The 11,792-nt window shown below is 40.3% G+C and overlaps 1 long non-coding RNA gene across 1 annotated transcript; it reads left to right on the top strand.

Annotated features, from left to right (window-relative positions):
- The first annotated feature begins 3,000 nt into the window (after positions 1-3,000).
- LOC130997918 (uncharacterized) lies at positions 3,001-5,906 on the top strand. The gene is made up of 3 exons (XR_009093254.1): positions 3,001-3,046; positions 5,041-5,105; positions 5,692-5,906. It is a non-coding gene; the product is annotated as an uncharacterized LOC130997918 (long non-coding RNA).
- The last annotated feature ends 5,886 nt before the right edge of the window (positions 5,907-11,792 follow it).

Raw genomic sequence — 11,792 nt, 5'->3', positions numbered from 1 at the left:
GTGACCGACGTCGCTTCCGTAATTGTCGGATTTATCCCCAACAAGTACCAATTCTCAGAAATATTAGCATTCAAAGAGGTGTAGACAACAGTATTACAGGTTTCATTTTGTTCTCTCTTGTCCAACAATCTGCTAAAATCAAATCTGCCAATGTTACTAACATTTTTCTGATAACAATCAAACATCTGTGTCGCAGATTTTACAGCACAATCACTTATGTATTTGACACAATGAGGTTTGATATGTCCAGGAGCAGAGCAATAATGACAAACATAGGTTTTTTTCTTTTTGCTTTTCTTATGAGGATCCTTTATGTTGTCAACATTCACACTGACATTTCTTTCTTTAACAAAAACAGTAGTATTACGATGTTCCTTGCTTTGCTCCTCAGCACAGAAACCAATACCAAAGTTACTATGCTGACCTTGAGACAAAACTTCATTTAAACATGAGGTGCCTTTGTTAAAACGTTTAAACACTCTTTCAGAATCACAAACTTTACCTCGGAGTATATCAAGTTCAACATCACGTTGAGAGAGCAGCCTTTCAAGCCTCGTAACTTGCCCTTTGAGATTTTGGTTTTCATCAACCAACATACATATGTCATTTCTCATCTCCCGACATTGAGAATCAACAATCTCATAGAGATCCTTAAAATTCTCCATCTCTTTCAGTGGATCACTTTCCTGTTCTTCCAAAGCTGCAACACAACAAAAATCCGGTATACTAGAATTGAAATCATCAAGAATAGTCATTTCATATCAGTTAGTTGTGTTAGTGGGGATCTTCATCCCATCAATCTCCTGAACATCACTATCCATGTCAAAAACATCATTATCAATAATCACATCAAACTGATCATTTTTAGAGGAGATGTTCACATCAGTGTTGGCAACATCAACATCAACATTCATATTGTCAGACTCATCAATTAGATCAACATCACAGTCAGATCTAGAAATATTGTCATCAACACTCAGAGTTTCAGATTCAGACAAACTATCTGAATAGATTATTTCATCATCAAGATCTTCAAGGGCTCCAATCATGTCTTCTTCCTGCAAATCCTCTTCATCAATTGTAGCAACAAGCAAAACCTTTTCTTCTTCAGAATCCGAGTCATCACTAAGAGTTGCAGTAAGACCAGAATGTCTTTTTCTTGCAATTGTGGGACACTCATTTGCATAGTGACCCATCCCTTGACAGCCCCTGCATTGAATGTGATCAAAACTTCTTACCTCAGATGTTGTTCCAAGACAGGGTGTGAGAAATACTGTGTGATTGTAGAAATTTATCATATAGTAATTTTTCAGTGGGTCGTGGTTTTTTCTCCGGATTTGGAGTTTCCACGTTAAATTCTTGTGTTGTTAAATTGTGTCTAGTTTTTATTCTTATTTCTTGCTTCTACCAAGTTTGGATGGGGAACTGATTTCCCAACAATTGGTATCAGAGCCTGGCTGAGGTCTCTTGATATTCCAAGTATGCTCTGTGGTTGCAGCATTGTCTGATCTTCCACATCAGAAAGGATTTCTTGAGAAAGATCCGGGTGGGGTGTCTCTTGCGAGACGGCTGTTCATTTTGGTGGAGAAGCGGTACGTCAAGTCAACTTCAAGTCCAAATGAAGTTCGACGTGGAGAAATTCGATGGAATAATAAATTTTGGCTTGTGGCAAGTGCAAGTCAAGGATGTGCTGATACAATCTGGGTTACACAAGGCCCTGAAAGGAAGTCCGGGTGCAGTCAAAAAGCCCGGTGCAGATGATGACGCAAACAACAAGTCCGGTATGAGTGATGAAGATTGGGAGGATCTGGATCTGAAGGCGGCAAGCACAATTCGTCTCTGCTTGGCCAAGAATGTACTTGCAAATGTACATGGGATTTCGAGTGCGAAGGAGCTTTGGGAAAAGCTGGAAGCTCTGTACCAAGCAAAAGGCATCTCGAATCGGTTGTATTTGAAGGAACAATTTCATACCTTACGGATGGATGAAGGTGTGAAGATTTCAGATCACTTGAGTATTCTCAATGGCATTATCTCTGAACTGGAGAGTATTGGAGCGAAAATTGAAGATGAGGATAAGGCGTTGAGACTCATCTTGTCTCTTCCACGTTCCTATGAACACATGATGTCATATCCCAGTTTTTAATCACTGATTAAAGACTTAATAATTAGGGTTCGGCATCCATTAATAATAAAACTGATTTGATTTATCTGATGTGATTTAATTGTTATTTATATGAGCCACATGGATTTTTTTTTTAGTGGGCATAAAGTCATGAAATTCCCTTTAAATGGAATATTAAGTTTTATAAAGTGTTTTACCTCAATGATTTTAATTGTGATTTTTTTTTTAAATGAAATCATGAGTTTATTTAAAATTGACTTCATATCTTAACCACTTGTTTTCTTAATTTGTTCATTCCACGTCCACCCACTTGATTCATTTTATTTAATTATTTCCATCATTTCCAAGCTTTACAACCTTTTACTCACAACCAAATCTCATTCATATCTTCCTAATTAGACCAACAACTAGTACAAAGAAAAGAAAATGTGGAACCCTACCACTACACTTCTTTCTTCTGCTCCACCTAATTTTATACCTTCCTGACTAAGCACTACACTTCTTTCTTCTGCTCCACCTAACTTTATACCTTTCTGACTAAGCACTGCCCCTACTTTAGTTAATAAATTCCAAAGTATTCTGCCATCCTTTAACTTTATACCTTTCTGACTAAGCACTGCCCCTACTTTAGTTAATAAATTCCAAAGTATTCTGGCATCCTTCATCTTCAAAGTCTTAGCTTTCTCATTAAGCTAATCCCTACTTTCTCTCCCTAACATCACTTTCCCTATCCCCATTCACAGTTGTTCCAAAAACAAGGAAAGAGATTCCAAGTCCAGTTCCAAAATTTCAAATCAAGAAGGTAGGTAATTAAATGTCTTACTCTTCATTAATCTTCCAGTTCCAATTCCAAAATTTCATTCTTACTTTTTGATCAACAAATTGCAGAATCGAACTATTGCCAACACCACCCCTCATATCGAGGTTACTCCAATTTCTCCCCACTTCATCTTGTTAATTTCGATTCAAGCATCAAAGAACAGAAGAATACGCACGCACACATGTTAATATATTTTCTAAGCTATTACATTTACAAGGTTTGATTTTTGCTAAGAAAATGATAAATGAATGATGAAAGAACAGATTTCTAAACAAAACCCTAGCTTTGCTATACTTGTGAATCTGGACTGAATTTGGGGGTTCTTGTACTCTTCTTGTGTGTTGTCCGAAAATGGGGAGAGAGGTGAGAGCAGCCGGCGGCTGCTCACGGCCGAAGGCGACACGGCGGCGGTAACCGCCTAGCCCTTGTCCTGCCAAAACGAGAGAGAAGAGGGTAGAGAGAGAGATGGTTAGGGCTTCTGTGAAAAAAAAGAGAAGAGAAGGGAGAACAGGGGAGGGAAAGAGAGATAAAGGAGAGAGAACTTATCCTTCCGGAGGCGGCATCGGCAGCGGCGACACGGCGGCGGGAGCACCGAGCTGTTCCTGGTCGGCCGGAAAAGAGGAAAAGAGGGGGAGCTCAGATCTGGAGCCTACCTTCCCAGCGAGGCAAGGCTCGGCCTCCACTGCGATTCCAGCCAGACGAACGACGGAGGAGGCGACGGACGGCGGCCGAGCTCCTTCACGGCGAGGCGGCGGCTGTGGTCATCAAGGCGGCGCATGCATCGATTACCGGCGAGGGAGAAAGAACAGAGAGATAGGGGCGGACGAAAGAGAACAGAGAGAATGAGAGAGGGAAGGGAGACGCTCGGCGAGGCGGCGCGCCGGAGGCGGCGCCGCACTCTACTGAGCAGAGGGGCGAGAGAGCCGAGAGAGAAAAGGGGGAGGGTTGATGTTGTGTGTTATGTGTGTGTTTGTGTGTTATGTGTGTATATGTATGTTAGGGATAGGGTTTTAAATTGGGCTTAAGCCCTCTAATATGAATGGGCCGGTTTTTATTTAATAAAATGTACTGGGCCCATTTTATTTTAAAAGCTGATGGGTATTTTTTTTTTATTTAATTGATTGGGCCCAATTTTAATTAATTTTGGACTGTTAATTGAATAATAAAGCCTACGAAATTTTGGCTTTATTTCTTTTAAAAATGTTTGAATTTTCACTAAATTATTTTAGTGAATTTAAATCTCTTGATTTAATTTTTAATATTGAAAGATGGGACTATTTATTCTAAATGAAGTCCATTCTATTATTTAAATTATTAATGGACTTTAAAGCAAATATTTTGGGATTAAGCCCCATTTATTATATGATAAAATTATTTTCAAAGCTTACGAGTATGGATTTTTTTTAAATGGTTAAAATGTTTTATTTCATCTCAATGGATTTTAAAATGTTTTATTATTTATAAATGAATAATGGAATTTCTTATTTATTTACATAAAAAAAAATGAAATGTATAGAATATTATAAATATGGTTTCTTTTAAAAGAAAAAGGATTAAATTATTTTATGAGTAATTCCATTATAATGGAATTAAAATGTCCTATTAGAATGGCTTCATGTTTTAAAAAAAAATATTGAGACTATTTATGTGGAATTGTGTTATAGAATGATTAAGTATATGATTTACTTTATCAAATGAGCTTGGGATTTAATTGAGATATTAAATTGCTAAGCATATGTTTATAAATGATTTATTTATTTAAGTGATGAAAATGTGCGAAGTATGAGAAAGCATGATTTATAATGATTAAATTTTTAGGGTAATAATATATAGCTTGTTCTTAATTGATGGAGTACTTGACTAAATGACGGGTGTAGAAGGAAGTTATGGATTATGTACATGTTGATGTTCGACAATTTGGGTTCGAACCTATATGATAGTTACATGATAAGTGATTACATTTTATTGATTGAATGAAACGATATTAATATGGATGCTGCTAGAACCCTAAAACTTTAAAAGATACCCTAGGCACGTAGAATTAGACTTTGTCTTATGATAATTTCTTCACGAACTTATCGACTCTTCATCAATGAAGGTCCGGGCGACAGAAAGTGAAGCAGAAGAAGAAACGACTCCACGCCAGCTTTAAGAACAATTGAGGTGGGCATTATTTTATTATTACGTATATAGAGATCCCCTGCGTGACGTAGGCCTCATATGCGAATATATATGCATGATATGTTTTGACTATTTATTCAGTTCTTATAAAATGCTTATATGTTCAATGCCCTTTATGAAAATGAAAATGTTATGAAAATGAAATGTTTATGAAATGATTGACTGCCAAAATGTTTATGTTTTTATATGTATCCTATCTGTGTTGGTTCGCCAACTTTAAAGGAAATCCAATTGGGATCCTATGCTAGACAAAGGTCGCTAGCTAGGGTTAACGTGTACACTCATGGAGACCACGAGTCGCTTGCGACCGGTCTTGGCGTCCGTGGTAAGGAGGCCTCCTTCCCGGCGCGTGATAGAAAGGGCAGATATGGATCATATAGACTGAAAATGGGATGCATCCACCTTTATGAAAATGAACGAAATGTTTTAGTAAGCGCAGGTCATTTATGAAAACCCCTGTGTGTTACTGTTATGGCAGTTCAATTTATATATGTATGCATGTTGTATTTTCGGCTTATGTCACTGAGTATTTTTATACTCAGCCCTGCATGTATTTCTAAATGTGCAGGTTGAGCAGGCGATGGAATGGATCGGTGTTGAGCGGATTTCCCTTTTGATGTTTATGTAATGAAACCTTGAGTATGCATCTCCATATGCATAACTCACACGTTTTTCCGCTGCAAACACTCTGAATTTGTTATCGTATTGTGGAACTTATTACTCCTTCATTTTGTTTAACTTTCATTTGGGGTTTAGTCGTTATGGCTGGCTCGTTTGTTAATTACCCAAGTGGTTATATATATATATATATATATATATATATATATATATACCACTAGTTTGTTGTTATTAATGTTGGTTATTTAGTAAATCCCTTTTAATTTCCATTTCTTATTGTTCACCCAAGTCATAACCCCGGTTAACCCGTCATTGGGATAGTGGGTTGTGACAGAGTGGTATCAGAGCAGTTCGTTTGCTCTGGCCCTAGAAACCATTTTCTAAAAGGCCAAGTCTAGTTGATTCACTTGACATATGTGGGATCATACGACACCGCTCAACACTCCATTGCATCGTGCTCAATCAAGGAAAAAGGTAACTGCAGTTACAATGTTTTAAAGATGTTATTATTCTAAACTGTTTCATGAAAATGTTTATGTAAAGAGCATGCTATGATGAAATGTTAAATGTTTTGCCTTTCATGGCATATCATTGCTGTTATGATGTTATGATAAGAGAAGAATGATAGAGAATTGACACATGCTTTCCCCAGAAAACATAGATTGTTATAAGTTGCATGATCACTATTCTAAAAGAACATAGACTGCTGGATTAGTAGGATATCTCTACAATCTAGATTCTTAAAGTGATGATGTAGAAGAATGAAAGAGAACTTAGAGCATTTCAGCTTCCACAATGAAACAATGGTTCTTTTGAACTACAAAGAGGAATGAAAAGACATGTACGCGTTGAAGGAAAAGCACGGGATGATGATACAAGACGAATTCAAGGCAAACGCTGCATCAAGGGTTTGAGCATAGTCTCTACGTTCAAATGTTCACACGCGATGGAACACCGAATCGACTTTTAGTACACGATAGATTTTACGAACAGTATGCTTTGCCTATATATATGTATATATTTGTGTACATGTTATACGTGGGGGTTTGGGTTCAATAGGACATAGAACTTTAAATTAAGCTTTTGGTTTGCCAGTACGAACTTGAGTTTTATTATTATGAATAGTTGTCCACGGCTTTCTAAGTTCGGGATGATGTCTCCCGTGTGACTGGAAGGTGATGATGTTGGACCTAGCCAGTCCACATGATCCAAATATCAGTAGACGTATTTTGGGTTGAAAACCCATGTGTTTCAACTTTCGGTTGAAAAGCCAGATGAGTTTTTACTCTAGATCATTTTGTTCGACCTAGTAATTACTCCTTTCTACCATCTGGTTATTCGTTTGAGTTTCTCAACAAATTTTTCTGCACCACTTTGTTTTGATATCGTTCAAGAATTGAGCCTTACAATTGTTGAGTTGTCCTAGTACCCTCTTGTGATCAATAAGGATTTAGATGTTTTGTTATGATGCTTTCATGATTAAATCAAGAGGAATATGTTATGAATTGAGGTAATGAATATACTGAGGATCTTTTATCTTTGAAGCACAGAATGCCTCCCAGAAGAGCCCCAAGAAACAATGTGGGAACCGCAAACGAACCCCCACGAAGGGTTGAGGAACTTTTTCTTAAACAGAGCCCGCCAACATTCAACGGGACCGGCAACCCGACTGATGCCGAAATCTGGATTAGAGCAATGGAAAGGATTTTCGACTTTCTTTACTGTTCTGACCAAGAGAGACTCTCTTGTGTTGCATTCCAACTAACTGGGTCGGCAGATTTTTGGTGGGAAACCAAGAAGAGGGCAATGACCCTCGAACAATTGGAAAACCTGACTTGGGAAGACTTCAAGACGGAGATCTACGATAAATACATTCCCAAGAGCTACAGAAAGAAGAAAGAGACGGAGTTTTTCAATCTGAAACAAAACAAGATGTCCGTGATGGAATACGATCGCGCTTTCTGCGACATGTCTCGCTATGCCCCTCATCTGATCGACACTGATGAAAAGAAGGCCGAGAAGTTTCGTTCAGGCCTTAGGCATGAGATCAAGATGGCGCTTGCTGGTCATGGTAATCTCACCCACTCTGAGGCACTTAGCAGAGCCCTGGATGTTGAAGCAGCCATGCCTGAAGACCGCCCAACCCAGACTCAAGCTTCGGGAAACAACGATCGTGGGAAGAGAAAATGGGATGGCAACAACAACAATAATAGGGGTTACTACAACAACCAAGATAACAAGAGGCCATGGCAAGGAAACATGATGCCACAAGGGCAATGGCAAGGACGACCAGTCAATCCAGGATCAGCTGGAAACAATCAGGGCCAGCTCAGGGCACCTTTGTGTCCCAAATGCTCCAAGTCACATCACGGCATATGCTTGACTGGCAGCAATACCTGCTTTAAGTGTGGCCAGAAGGGCCATTTTGCCAGAGACTGCCAAGGAAAACCTCAAGGAGGAATGAGAGGGTCAAATCAGCCGAGCCAAGTACAACCACTCAGGGCTATTCAAGGCCAACAACTACTCTACCCACCACCACAGCAACAACATCGACCTGCGATACGTCCACCGCAAATTCCACAGGCAAGAGCCTATGCATTGCACAAGAATAAGCAAGGAAACAACCAAGGGAATTTGGCAGGTATGGGCACATTACTTGACACACCTGTTATACTTCTGTTCGACACGGGTGCCTCGCATTCTTTTATTGCAAGTGTATGTGTAAAAACTTTAAAGCTCCAACCTGAAAAGACTAATCAGGACTTGAGAATTTCTTCACCAATAGGAGGAATAGCAGTAGTAACACATGCTTGCTCGAACCTAGAACTGACCATAGGATCGTTTAAGGTTATAGCAAACAACTTGCATGTTATATCGATGGAGGACGTTGATATAATCCTGGGAATGGACTGGCTAGCGGAGAACTATGCCACGATATTGTGCCAAGAGCGAAAAATCGGTTTCAACTTTCCAGGAAGGGACGCTTTGAGTTTCCACGGAATATGCAGGAGGAACAGAGTGCCGACTATTTCAGCTTTACAGGCAAGGAAGATGATGAACAAGAAAGACTGCCAAGCCTTCCTCGTATACCTGAACGGGGGAATTGAGACCGAAAAGACAATGGAAGATGTAGAGATCGTGCGGGATTTTCAAGATGTTTTCCCAGAAAATTTGCCAGGATTACCACCTGACAGACAAGTAGAATTCACCATCGATCTAGAGCCAGGAGCGGAGCCGGTATCAAAAGCACCGTACAGAATGGGCCCGAAGGAATTGGAAGAGTTGAAAATCCAGTTACAAGAGTTGCTGGACCTAGGCTTCATCAGGCCTAGTGTGTCCCCATGGGGAGCGCCGGTGCTGTTTGTCAAGAAGAAAGATGGAACCTTGAGATTGTGCATCGATTATCGAGAGCTGAACAAGCTAACGCTTAAGAACAAGTATCCATTGCCCAGAATTGATGATTTATTCGACCAAGTCAAGGGCGCGAGTGTTTTCTCCAAAATCGATTTGAAGTCTCGGTATCATCAGTTAAAGGTTAGACATGAAGATATACCCAAAACGGCTTTCCGAACAAGATATGGTCACTACGAGTTCGTAGTTGTACCGTTCGGACTAACAAATGCACCAGCTGTGTTCATGGACCTCATGAACAGAGTATTTCATCCTTATTTGGATAAATTCGTCTTGGTGTTTATTGATGATATCCTCATTTACTCCAAGAATGAAGAAGAACACAGGGAACATCTGAGAACTGTTTTGCAAACTCTTAGGGATGAACGCCTTTATGCCAAATTCAACAAATGTGAGTTTTGGCTCAAAGAAGTTACATTTCTGGGACATATTGTATCTTCAGAAGGTATTAAGGTGGACCCCGCCAAAGTGGAAGCAGTACAAGGATGGAAGTCGCCAACTACCCCAAACGAGATCAGAAGTTTCTTGGGATTGGCTGGCTACTATCGAAGATTCATTGAGGGATTTTCCAAGATAGCAAGGCCGATGACGCAATTACTCCGAAAGGGAATTAAATACACATGGACTAACGAGTGTGAAGAAAGTTTTCAGCTGCTCAAGGAAAAGCTAACTACAGCGCCAGTGCTAACAATTCCGGAACCAGACAAGGAGTATGTGGTCTACACGGATGCATCAAAGAACGGACTAGGATGCGTTTTGATGCAGGAAGGCAAAGTGATTGCATATGCATCGCGGCAACTTAGGCCACACGAATTGAATTATCCGACCCATGATCTTGAACTAGCGGCGGTAGTGCACGCACTAAAAATTTGGAGACATCATCTATATGGTGTCAGGTGTGAGATTTACACCGATCACAAAAGTCTGAAGTACTTCTTCGAGCAAAAAGATCTCAACATGAGACAGCGAAGGTGGCTCGAATTAGTAAAAGATTATGACTGTGGTATAAATTATCACCCGGGGAAGGCCAATGTAGTAGCCGACGCATTGAGCCGCAAGGTCCCATTGAAACTGGGATACATCCTTACGAAGGAAGAAGAGCTCATACGAGATTTTGATAGGATGAAATTAGAGGTGATAAACCCACCTGCTGCAATAGCGGGGGTGGTCGCGATTATACCGAATTTGAGGAAATTGGTGGTAGAAGCTCAAAGGAATGATGATAAATTGGAGAAATTACGAGCTAAGATAATAGAAGGAAATCTTAAAAACTACCACGAAGAAGCCGATAATGCTATTTTCTTTGAGAGGAGAATATGCATCCCTCATGACGAGGAACTCAAGAACAAGATCATGAGCGAAGCCCATGACACTCCTTATGTCGCCCACCCGGGAAGCACTAAGATGTATCAAGATCTAAAAGAGAATTTCTGGTGGGAAGGAATGAAACGAGACGTGGCTTTATTCGTCGAAAAGTGTCTAGTTTGCCAGCAAGTAAAGGCTTTACACCAACGACCTTACGGCGAGCTACAGCCTTTGGAGATTCCAGAATGGAAATGGGACGATATTGCAATGGACTTTGTTACAGGATTGCCAAAAACAAGACGAGGTAACACGGTAATATGGGTCATTGTAGACAGACTCACAAAGAGTGCACACTTTCTGCCTATCCCTATCACGTATAGATCAGATAAGTTAGCCCAACTCTACATCAAGGAGATCGTGCGTTTACATGGGGTGCCGAAGACAATCACGTCCGACAGAGATTCTAAGTTTACCTCCAGATTCTGGATAAGCTTGCAGAAGGAATTGGGAACAAGGTTGAATTTCAGCACAGCTTTCCACCCGCAGACCGACGGTCAGTCCGAAAGGACAATTCAAACGCTAGAAGATATGTTAAGGACTGTTGTGCTAGATAGAGGAGAAGATTGGGAGCGTGTGTTGCCACTAATCGAATTTGCTTACAACAACAGCTATCAAGCAACTATCGCCATGGCACCTTATGAGGCGTTATACGGGAAGAAATGTAGATCGCCGCTTTACTGGGATGAAGTCGGCGAAAGAAGAATCTTGGGGCCAGATACAATAGGCGAGATGATTGAGATCGTCCGTCAGATTCGACAGCGTATTAAAGAGGCCCAAGATAGACAGAAGTCTTATGCCGACAAACGTCGAACCGACTTGCAGTTTGAGTGTGGGGATAAAGTCTTTCTGAAGGTTTCTCCCTCTAAAGGGATTACAAGATTTGGCGTAAAGGGTAAGCTTAGACCCCGTTTTATAGGACCCTATGAGATCCTAGAAAGGGTGGGCCCGGTAGCTTACAGGCTGGCGTTGCCGCCAAGCCTTGGGAATGTGCATAATGTGTTTCATGTGTCGCAGTTGAGAAAATATGTTTATGATCCAAAACACGTGATCCAAAGGGACGACGTTATCCTCAGCCCAGATATGAGCCATGAAGAGAGGCCCGAATCTATTATAGATCGGAAAGTCCAAGTACTAAGGAATAAGTCGATACCCTTAGTAAAAGTCCTTTGGAAGCACCATGATCAAGAAGAGGCGACATGGGAACTCGAGTCTAGCATGAAGGAGAAATACCCAGAATTATTTCCTGAGGTACAAATTTCGGGACGAAATTTATTT

This window comes from Salvia miltiorrhiza, chromosome 8 (assembly GCF_028751815.1).
Source record: "Salvia miltiorrhiza cultivar Shanhuang (shh) chromosome 8, IMPLAD_Smil_shh, whole genome shotgun sequence".
Classification (NCBI taxonomy): Eukaryota; Viridiplantae; Streptophyta; class Magnoliopsida; order Lamiales; family Lamiaceae; genus Salvia; species Salvia miltiorrhiza.
This window is presented reverse-complemented; position numbering and strand designations above follow the sequence as displayed.